We start from the raw sequence: 11,287 nt of genomic DNA, 5'->3' as shown, positions 1-11,287 counted from the left end.
AACTTGGCAATTTCCCAGTCTGCAGGGATCAAACCAGATGATAATGACTGCTGAAAGATATGGCAAAGAATTTGACTAGAAGTCGATACAGTGTTCTTAATATTGTTACGTAGCCGTTGGGGCTCGTAACCGAAAAGCTTTAATGGGGGGTGACGTGGACGGCACCGGAGAACAAGCAAAGAGCACCCAGAGGAGGCCGAAACCGATCTTCTTCTTCTTTCACTCGGCGGTGCCCGCGACTTGCGAAGAGCAGCCGCCTAGTGGCTGCTTGTGGAAACGTGGCATTACCCCCCTCCCTAAAAAAAAAAAAAAAAATCGACCCGATGCATGCGCAAGAAAAGAAGGTAAGAAAAGCAGTTCACAAGAACATGGCAGAAAATAAGCAGTTCGTAAGCAAGGATGGTGAGAAAATGAACTGTCACAAGAAGCATGCGGTTATGGCGTGGCGGTAGGCTGCTAGCGGTGCTCGCGCGAAAAGTACGGCTTCATTCGCACGACGTGGACGACTTCGGGCTTCTGCTGGCGGCGATGAGAAGTAGAAGAGCCGTCGGGAAGAAGTTCGTATGTGACGTCACTCAGCTGACGGACCACTCTGTAGGGACCGAAGTACTGCTTTAGCAGTTTCTCGGAAAGCCCTCGGCGTCGAATCGGAGTCCACACCCACACCATGTCGTCCGGTTCGAAGGTCACTACTCGGTGGCGGTGATTGTAACGCCGAGCGTCTCGGCCTTGATGGTTCCTGGATGCCCAGTCGCGCAAGCTGCCATGCTTCTTCGGCGCGCTGAGTAAATTCCTCGGTACCAGCTTCAGGGTCATGACCGTCATGGGGCAACATGGCCTCTAGCATGGTGGACACCTCGAGACCATACAACAGAGAGAAGGGCGTCATGCGTGTGGTCTTTTGTTGTGCCGTATTGTACGCGAATGTGACGTACGGTAGGATGTCATCCCAAGACCGATGTTCAACGTCCACGTACATAGACAGCATGTCGGCGAGAGTTTTCTTGAGACGTTCGGTCAGGCCATTCGTCTGTGGATGGTAGGCGGTGGATTTACGGTGGGTAGTGCCACTCAGCTGCTTGACGGATTCCAGCAGCTTGGCCGTGAAAGCTGTGCCTCGGTCCGTTATGACAACTGACGGGGCGCCGTGCCTGAGGACGATGCGCTCGACGAAAAATTTCGCTGCTTTGGCTGCCGTGCCTCGTTCGAGGGCCTTTGTTTCAGCATAGCGCGTGAGGTAATCGGTAGCGACTATTATCCACCGGTTGCCCGAGGAGGAAGTTGGAAAAGGGCCCAACAAGTCCATACCAACCTGCTCGAATGGAAGTCTGGGCACTTGGACAGGCTGCAGTAAACCAGCTGGCCTTACAGACGGTATTTTCCGTCGCTGGCAATCGTGGCACGTTCGTACATAGTGGCGCACTGCCGCCGCAAGTTTGGGCCAGTAAAAACTCTTTTGAATGCGAGCCAAAGTTCGAGCATAGCCGAGATGACCGGCGGTGGGCTCATCATGACATGCCTGCAAGACTTCGTCGCGGAGAGTGTCTGGCACGACGAGGAGATAATCCCTTCCCGTGGGAGAAAAGTTGATCTTGTAGAGCACGTCGTTTAGGAGACAAAACGAGGAGTGTGTTCTGGCGAAGGGACGGGGTACTTCCGTAGTACGCGCTTTCAGGAAGTCGATGAGTGGAGCGAGTCCCGGGTCCTCACGTTGGCGCTGCGAAACAGTGACTGCGTCGACAGTTGCGATAAGAGGGAAGCCGGGCTCTTCGTCTTCGTTCGCCGACTGGATAAGCGAACGGGACAAGCAGTCGGCGTCGTTGTGCTGGCGTCCGGACTTATACACGATGGTCATGTCGAACTCTTGTAGACGTAAACTCCAACGTGCAAGGCGTCCGGAGGGATCGCGCAAGTTCGTCAACCAGCAAAGAGAATGATGGTCGCTCACGACCTGGAAGCGGCGGCCATAAAGATACGGGCGAAATTTCATCACTGCCCAGACAACAGCGAGGCACTCTTTCTCGGTGGTGGAATAATTGGTTTCAGCACGAGACAAAGTCCGGCTAGCGTACGCGATGACTCGCTCGGCGCCATCCTGCCACTGTACAAGCACAGCGCCGAGGCCTACGTTGCTTGCATCCGTGTGAACCAGGGTCTCGGCATGGGCATCGAAGTGGGCAAGCACAGGCGTTGTTTGCAAGCGGTGCCGTAATTCATCGAATGCCTTTTGCTGTTCGTCCGTCCAGGCGAAGGTGACATCATCTCGGGTGAGACGCGTTAACGGGGCAGCAATTCGTGAAAAGTTTGCAATGAATCGGCGGTAATAGACGCAGAGTCCCAAAAAACGCCGGACTGTCTTCTTGTCGGATGGAGTAGGGAAGTTGGCGACGGCTGCAGTTTTGGCGGGATCGGGCTGAACACCTCGACGGCTGACGACGTGACCCAGGAACAGGAGCTCTTCGTAACCGAAGTGGCACTTTTCAGGTTTTAACGTGAGGCCGGCAGATCTTGTAGCCCGTAGCACGGTGGAAAGGCGTTGGAGGTGTTCCTCGAACGTTGGGGAAAACACAATAACGTCGTCCAGATATACTAAACAAGTTTGCCATTTAAAGGGAAACTGCATAGGTTTTAGAAATCAACGAGCTTAAGAGGGTCGAATGTGTGAAACCTGCAGGTAAAGCATGCGAAGTCTTTTTGGGCTAGCACTTGAAATAGTGAAGTAATCGCCGATTAAAATCCGGACGCCATTCCAGCTTTTCCGCAGCGCACAACGCCAAGTGGGGGGCGCATGATGACGTCATCGAAGGTATGGGTACATCTCCAACGCACAAACGCGTGCTTTGAAGGAAAAAAACCAACGCCACCGAAGGCGAACCCTGCCGAGAGTTGTTTGGCAGCGTCTAACGCGTCAGGGCAGGGTGTGGCTGACGACAGCGGTAATTTGAAATCATACCTTCCATGACGTCACGCTGAGTTTCCCTGCACTTCTCTGGTGCATTGAGGAGAAGCGCAAAATTGAATCGTCGATTACGTCACTATTTTAAATGCTAGTGAAAAAACACTTGGCATGCTTTACCTGCAGCCTGTAAAGATCTGTATCCTTGAATGTCGCGAAATTCTCAAAAAAGTGCTGCAGTTGCCCTTTAAGGCCGGATAAGACTGCGTCCATCATTCGCTGGAATGTCGCTGGAGCGGAGCACAATCCAAACGGCAGGACCTTGAACTCGTAAAGTCCATCCGGCGTGACAAACGCAGTCTTCTCACGGTCCCGTTCGTCTACTTCGATCTGCCAATAACCGCTTTTGAGATCGAGCGAGGAGAAGTAGCGCGCATGGCGCAGCCGGTCCAAGGAGTCAATGCGTGGTAGCGGGTAAACGTCTTTTTTTGTGACCTGGTTGAGTTTGCGGTAGTCAACACAGAATCTCAGACTGCCGTCTTTCTTCTTAACCAAGACGACAGGTGAAGCCCAGGGACTCCTCGATGGCTGTATGACACCGTCATTCAGCATTTCGTCTACCTGCTGAGCGATGACTTCGCGTTCCCGCGGTGACACTCGGTATGGGTTCTGTCGGACTGGTCGGATACGTTCGTCGGTTATTATGCGGTGCTTGGTGAGGGGCGTCTGCTTGACCGCGGAGGCAGACGAGAAACAGTCTTGAAACTGACAGAGCAGCCCGACAAGTCGATCCTTCCCGGTAGGTGATAGAGCGGGGTTCACATCGAGGGCGATTTTGGCCGTTCGGCTAGCAGATGTCCCGGTCTGGAGTGCGATGCAATCAGAAGTTTCGGCGATATCTTCCAAGTAGGCGACCGTGGTCCCTTTAGCGATGCGTTGTCGCTCATTGCCGAAGTTGGTAAGGAGTACATCCGCGAGGCCGTTGGTCGGATGGACGATACCGCGGGCAACACACGCCGTGATGGAGCAGCAGCTCAGTGTTCTGTTCGGCCACCCCTGCAGCACTGGACTGGTCATCGCACCTGACGGTAACGAGAGTACATGAGCGTGGCGGCACGGTTACATCCGCGTCAAGGATGCGCAAAGGTGCGTGGCGTCGTTCGGCGTCTGCGGAAGTCGGTGCAGGCGGTGAAAACGCGACCAAACGGCGAGGAACGTTAATGACTGCACCATGCTGCGTAAAAAGTCAAGGCCGAGGATGAGGTCCTTGCAACATTTGGGCAGAATAACGAAAACCGCAACAAACACGGAGTCGGCAATGGTGACTCGTGCAGTGCAACGCCCTAAAGGTGTCATAAGGTGGCCACCAGCAGTACGAATTTGGGGTCCAGGCCATTCAGTCCTAACTTTTGCGAGCCGATCCGCGAAATTCTTGCTGATTATTGAGAAGTCTGCTCCTGTATCTGCTCCTGTCTGCTCCTGTATCAAGATGTCCTGTATCTACTAAAGCAGTCACTAGGTGCCCGTCAACAAGCACGGGAAGGTCGGCGCTAGCTGTGTCATCGGTATGAGGGAAGCTCGGAGTCACGGAATCCCGCTGCGTCGTCACGGGGGGGGGGTCTTCGGGACGTCGGTTTCGTTTTTCAGCAACCTGCCCCCCTGAGGTCGCCGCCTTCAGTTTCCCCGGCGTGGGCTTGGCGACCGCCCCCTCAGCGTATCGCTGAAAGTACGACGGCTAGGTGACGAGTAGCGGACGGGAGAGGGTGACCGTTGGCGGCCGTTCGGTGAAGTCTGCTGGGCAGCAAGGTATTCCTCGATTTCCCGAGGTCGCTCACCGAACCGTGGGCGCGGGGCGTGACGTGAAAATCCCTGAAGCCCGAGTTCACGGTAGGGGCAGCGCCGATACAGGTGGCCGGCTTCCCCGCAGTGGAAGCAGAGAGGCTGCTGACGAGGAGTGCGCCAGATATCGACCTTCCGGACCGGTGGTTGCATGGCGAGTCCCTGCTGCGGTGGCCGCTGGTAGGAGGGTGGCGGCAGAACGGACGGCGGCTGCGAGTCGGACGGTATAGGCTGCGCGGGAGGCACCGCGGGCTGACGGACAGCTGCTGCATAACTCAGAGGGAGTGGCTCGGGCAGCAACTGAGGCGGTGCAAACGCTTGCCGGATCTCCTCGCGCACGACTTCAGTGAGGGCAGCGGCTGTGGGATCAGGCGAGATGATGTGGAGTTTCCGGAGCTCCTCGCGAACTACGTCTCGGATCAACTCTCGCAAAGAGGAATGTTCACTGGCGCTGCACGAAGCGGCCACTGAGCTGAAGGGCTGAACGCACGCAGACTCGTTTCGTCGGAACGTTGCTGCAGGGCTCGCTCAATGAGGGTTGCTTCACTGATGAAGTCGGCAACGGTCTGGGGGGGATTCCGGACCAAACCAGCGAAAAGATGTTCTTTTACCCCCTGCATCAGGTGGCGCAACTTCGCGGCCTCCGTCATGTCGGGATCAGCTCGCCGACAAAAACGGGTCACGTCCTCGGCAAACATGGCGACGCTCTCGTTGGGCTTTTGGATACGGGCTTCCAGGAGGCGGCGCGCTCGGTCGCGGCGGTCGGGGCTGGAAAACGTATCTCGCAGCTGCTGGCGGAAGGCATCCCAGCTGCTTTGAAGACCGGTCTCCCGGTTCTCGTACCAGGTTTTGGCGCCGTCTTCCAGCGCGAAGTATACGTTGCGCAGCTTCATGGCAGAACTCCACTGATTAAAGTTGGCCACACGTTCAAACTGTTCAAGCCAGTCGTCGACGTCTTCAGCAGGAGCGCCATGGAAACTGGTCGGTACACGGGGCTGCTGGAGGGTTAGATGAGGGGAACTCGCCTGCGCCATGGGATGAAGCTGAACGGGGCGGCGGTCGGGAAGGAGACCGAACTCTGGGGAGAGGCCGTGAACGCAGCGGCTGCTGCGATGAACGGGCGTAGACACCAGCGGGAGTCGGTCGGGACTCGCTGAACCGCTGCGAGAAGAGGTCCGGGACATGGGATCTTGAATGCACCTCCACCAGTGTTACGTAGCCGTTGGGGCTCGTAACCGAAAGGCTTTAATGGGGGGTGACGTGGACGGCACCGGAGAACAAGCCAAGAGCACCCAGAGGAGGCCGGAACCGATCTTCTTCTTTCACTCGGCGGTGCCCGTGACTTGCGAAGAGCAGCCGCCTAGTGGCTGCTTGTGGAAACGTGGCAATATTTTAGAATGAATGTCATTAACACCAGCGCTAGTGGAGAGCTTGAGGCTTGTAATGAGATCAGATATACCTTCAGCGGTGATGTTAATAGGAGCCATATACGGATAATCAAGGCCAGGAACACTGGGTAGGTTGGAATGATCTTCCCGAGTAAATAGAGACCCAAAATGTCTTTTGAATTCATACAGGCATTCACTGTCCGAAAATGGTGTGAGGTCGGCATTGCACAATGAAATGTGGTTACGAGTCCCGTCAAAACCAACCTTAACAAAAGCTGTCCCCTCTTTCATCGAAATGTCGACGGCACTCAACACAAGACTACGTCGCTCTTACTTTAATAAAAAAGCCAAGGAAATCGCACAAACCAATCACCTTGACAAGATCTACCACCTCGGTTTCTGGGGAACCTGTAGGTTTCGGCACAAACCAATCACCTTGACAAGATCTACCACCTCGGTTTCTGGGGAACCTGTAGGTTTCGGCACAAACCAATCACCTTGACAAGATCTACCACCTCGGTTTCTGGGGAACCTGTAGGTTTCGGCACAAACCAATCACCTTGACAAGATCTACCACCTCGGTTTCTGGGGAACCTGTAGGTTTCGGCACAAACCAATCACCTTGACAAGATCTACCACCTCGGTTTCTGGGGAACCTGTAGGTTTCGGCACAAACCATTCACCTTGACAAGATCTACCACCTCGGTTTCTGGGGAACCTGTAGGTTTCGGCACAAACCAATCACCTTGACAAGATCTACCACCTCGGTTTCTGGGGAACCTGTAGGTTTCGGCACAAACCAATCACCTTGACAAGATCTACCACCTCGGTTTCTGGGGAACCTGTAGGTTTCGGCACAAACCAATCACCTTGACAAGATCTACCACCTCGGTTTCTGGGGAACCTGTAGGTTTCGGCTGGAAGTGACCGACATTCGTACAGCGCTGACTCGTCCTCCCTCGATCTGGTTTTTGAATACATCAAGGCAATTGGCGAATGCGCATTGCTTGTTTCATCAAAGCTGGTTCCTCCTGCCGTTCGACGTGAAGGCATAGAGAAAGATATTGGTAAAGAGCGGACACTCCCATAGGGCCCAGCGGCCCATTTGACTGCCGCGCACCAAGCGGCTGGAGTCTCATAACGCCCGGTTTCGGTTTCAGGCGCGCGCAGTTTGAATGTCTGCATGCGCTGCGCCTCGCTGCCTGGGGCTACTTCCGGTTCCGGTTTCAGGGGCGCGCGGTTTGAATGTTAGCTTACGCCGCGTCCCGCTGCGCCGTTGGGAGGCCGCGCTGCTCAGCTCGGACCCGGAGGTTCAACTCCGAGCCACAGAGCGAGCCGAAGAGGTCGCCGAACGACATCGTCGGTCGGCCACCTGGCGTCCGGCCTAGAAGAGGAGCCCACCGCGGGGAGGGGAACATGACCCCAATCCGCGCCTAAGACCTCTTCTTTAATAAAGTTTACCTCCTCCTCCTCGCTGCGCCGTTGGCAGCGTATAATTAAATAGATTTCGAGTGCTTTTGACAAGCTGTGAACGCAGCTGCGTCACAGCCTTTGCCAAATATTAGCACTCCACAAAAGACACCAGGTGTTGTGTGAAATGAGAACATTTATTTTGTGCAACATAAACAAAGCCGTGGGATGCAGAAGATGGTTCCTGGCCTCCTGCTCAAGGTGATCCTGTTTCGGCACCACGGCACACAGCAGGTGTTGCCGACGGGTGGCATCACCTGAAAAATTCGCAAGTGTGGTCATTCTCAGTCTCCTTATTGTAACTCTGTAAACAGTGAAAAGGTGCGAAAGCGGCGAGGGAACGAAATTACGAGCGGAGTCAACATGTTTTTGCGAACCTAGCGTGCTGAACGTCGTTGCGCAAAGTACAATACACATACCCTACTACACGGCAGATACCAATTAACTTTTTGCAAGCATTTCTACATTCCCTGACGTTATTGTCTACCTTCTAAAACATAGGTGGACAGCAGAGTACGCGGTTTGTTCGAGAATATTTGGTACAAAGACGGCCACAACACGGACTACGAACCAGAAGTACACAATGTGTTAGGAGCACTGAGAAATACACGGGTGCAACGTATTTTTTAAGAAGCATAGAAAATTAAACTATCGGCGCAACAGTTCTTGGTTTTCAAGCTCTTTAGAGTTTAGAAAGCCCGACGCGTTGCCTTTTTTTGCCGGTTTTCAAAAGCGCATTCCTGTGTTGTCAATGCACGGGTGAAATGTGCGTTTTCACGAGCGCAGATAACAAAGTCTTTCACAAGTACATACATACGTACTACAAGAGTAAGGTTTTTGAGCTTTTCGTGCGTCATCTTTTTTTTTCCATCAGTCTTGAAAACTACGGTCCCGTACTTGCAGCGCGGGAACGGTCGTCTTCGCCGTTCGCCCACTTTAAAAAAAGTACATTTTAACCTTACACCGACAAATGGCACCCAAAATAAGTTACATATTGTCGGGGGCCATACAAAAACGTCACGTCCCGAGAAAGCGCGAAACCAAGCAAAACTAACCGCTAGGCACAGCGCGTCGGGCCACAGGCCGTGGGCAGTATTTTTGTTTCTACGCACCGACCGGCGAGGCTGCATCATGCCGCATCATTCCTCCCGCCGCTCCCGCCCACGGCGTAGCATGACACAGCGTGCGCACGCCCTTCACAACTGCGCCGGCGTACTAAGCTAGAGTGCTCGAAATGCAGCGTAATTTTGCATAAATTGCTTGAAATGTAGCGTACTTTTGCAAAAACAAAACATTCCTTCCTTAAATTTGTCACTAAATGCAAGAATGCCATGAAAAACAGCCGGCTGGCCACAGAGCGAGCGCGCCGCTTCACGAACTGCATACAGGCAACGGCGGCCGGCGCGGCCGCCTAAATTGCTTGCAATGCAGCGTACTGGCGCCCAAATCTTTAGCTGGCGTGCGCGAGCGGCGACTTTTCTGTGCGTCAGCGCCGTATGACGGAGCGAAGTTGGAAACAGGATGAGGCTAAGCGCATGCTCACAAAGCACGCTCGGCTGGGCCCGTCGTCTGCTAGGCTGTTCCTTCTTAAGGACGTCACCCCTTATTATCGCGTTTCGACGAGCAGGCAGCGTGAGTAGACGAATGGTTTTGCTCGCATTTTACGTTCCGAAGAACAGCGTTGTAGCAACCAAGCGAGGAAATAAAACCGAAAGATAGGCCGAACACTCCCAGTCATGCGATAAGCCGGAGAACATGGATCGTTCATGTGTGACTTGCTGACGCGAAAGCTTTTTAAGCATGAAATGCTTTTAGCTCCCGTTGTTGGCAGTGTGGTGACGTCACGCCGAGACCGAGAGCCATCATCCGGGCACTGAAATCCACTCATCCGGGCACTGAATTCCAGTCATCCGGGCACTGAAATCCACTCATCCGGGCACTGAATTCCACTCATCCGGGCACTGAATTCCAGTCATCCGGGCTCTGAAACGAGAACATCCGGGCACCGTACGAGACTTAACGAGATTTAACGAGACTCTCTAAGCCCTCCTACGCGACCGGCATGCAAGCGCCGGTTGGTCTCCAAATGAGACAAAAAATAACTGCTGCCAGTGCCTTCTCAATGTTTATCAAGATATCAGTGGAGCTGTGGGTTTGATAACGCACGGAATTATAATTTCTGATTTCTAATAACGCGTGCAAAAAGCACATAAATGCCACGTTACACTTCGTTGTCATACGTGATCCGGAGGGAGAAGCGCTGCGTTCAAAGGGCAAGGCATCGCGCCGAACGGGTGGTGGCGTTCCTACCTTCCTTTACGGTGCGGTTCGGGTGTCCACCGAGATGGCAGAGAATTACTGCGCCATTTCCTTTCCTCAAAAAACCTTGCGTTCAAATGGCAAGGCATTGCGCTGAACGGGTGGTGGCGTTCCTCCCTTCCTGTACGGTGCGGTTCGGGTGTCCACCGAGATGACATTAGGCCCGTAAACATTTCATGCTTACTCTACTCTCGTTTACGGGAGAGGCAGAGATTTTCATCTGAACGAAGGGCGCTTATGAACACTCAGCGTGCTTTATGCTTCAGCGTGGCGACGAAACTAAAAGGCCGCTGTGAAACTGAAGTGAAGCTGCTCTGCAGCCGTGCTCGCAGCAGTTCAGAACAGTTATCAAGATTCCACTCCGTGTATGTCAAGCGACAAGACTCCGAATTATAGGGATGTCCTTGGGCGGCTCATAGCAGAAGGAGATGCTAAAGCAACTGGAGTGGCTGGGACTTCAGTGGGCAAAATCATACGTGCCTACTGGGACGAAAGCCGGATCGAATATGCTCCTCGCTACCTCATCAGGAAAACAAAAGAAGAAGATTTGCAGATCGTTGCCTGAGCTAGTGATAACCTTTTCATAACGATAATGACCCATGTTCTCCATTCATAATGATAACGACCCATGTTCTCCGGCTCATCGCATGATTGGGCGTGTTCGGCATATCTTTCAGTTTTATTTCGTCGCTTGGTTGCTACAACGCTGTTCTTCGCAGCGTAAAATGCGAGCAAAACCGTTGGCCTACTAACGCTGTCTGCTCGTCGAAACGCGATAATAAGGGGTGGCGTCCTTAAGAAGGAACAGCTTAGCAGACGACGGCCCCAGCTGAGCGTGCTTTGTGAGCATGCGCTTAGCCTCATCCTATTTCCAACTTCGCTCCGTCATACGGCGCTGACGAACAGAAAAGTCGCCGCTCGCGCACGCCAGCTAAAGATTTGGGCGCCTGTACTTGGACAAATAAACATTTCTCACCTTGCCGCCGTCATAAACAGGAGAAGTTCTGCGTCGAAGGGCAAGAGAGACGAAAAAATTGCGGTCTGCCCGCACGAACAAATACGCCGCACGCCTTCACGCGCACAAAACTGCCCTACGATCCTCCGTCGTCTGCTGCTCGGATGGGTCTGGGCCGTCGCGCCGGCCACCGCCCGCGCGCGCGCGCGCGTTTAAAGACTGGTGGCGCCATCCTGGAGGCGGAAGATTATCTATTGGAGGAGGAGGATTGCGCGTCATTTCCTGGGGCCAGATTTCGCCGAGTGTCCGCTCTTTACCAATATCTTTCTCTATGGTAAAGGCTGCTGTGTTGGAGCTTCTACAAATGAAAGCAAAGACGCATGGTCACATTTTGCTTTTCTCAACGGGCTCCTTCTCCTA

At 53.7% G+C, this 11,287-nt stretch overlaps 1 long non-coding RNA gene across 1 annotated transcript; it reads right to left on the bottom strand.

Moving 5' to 3' along the window:
* Positions 1-7,711: 7,711 nt before the first annotated feature.
* Positions 7,712-11,023, bottom strand: LOC149345336 (uncharacterized). Its single transcript, XR_016282834.1, has 2 exons — positions 10,889-11,023; positions 7,712-7,850 (listed from the first exon to the last, which is right to left on the bottom strand). It is a non-coding gene; the product is annotated as an uncharacterized LOC149345336 (long non-coding RNA).
* Between the last annotated feature and the right edge of the window lie 264 nt (positions 11,024-11,287).

This window comes from Amblyomma mixtum, chromosome 5 (genome assembly GCF_055824585.1).
Source record: "Amblyomma mixtum isolate Tamu chromosome 5, ASM5582458v1, whole genome shotgun sequence".
In the NCBI taxonomy this organism is placed as follows: domain Eukaryota; kingdom Metazoa; phylum Arthropoda; class Arachnida; order Ixodida; family Ixodidae; genus Amblyomma; species Amblyomma mixtum.
Note: the sequence above shows the minus strand (reverse complement) of the source record. Positions and strands in the feature narration are given on the sequence as shown.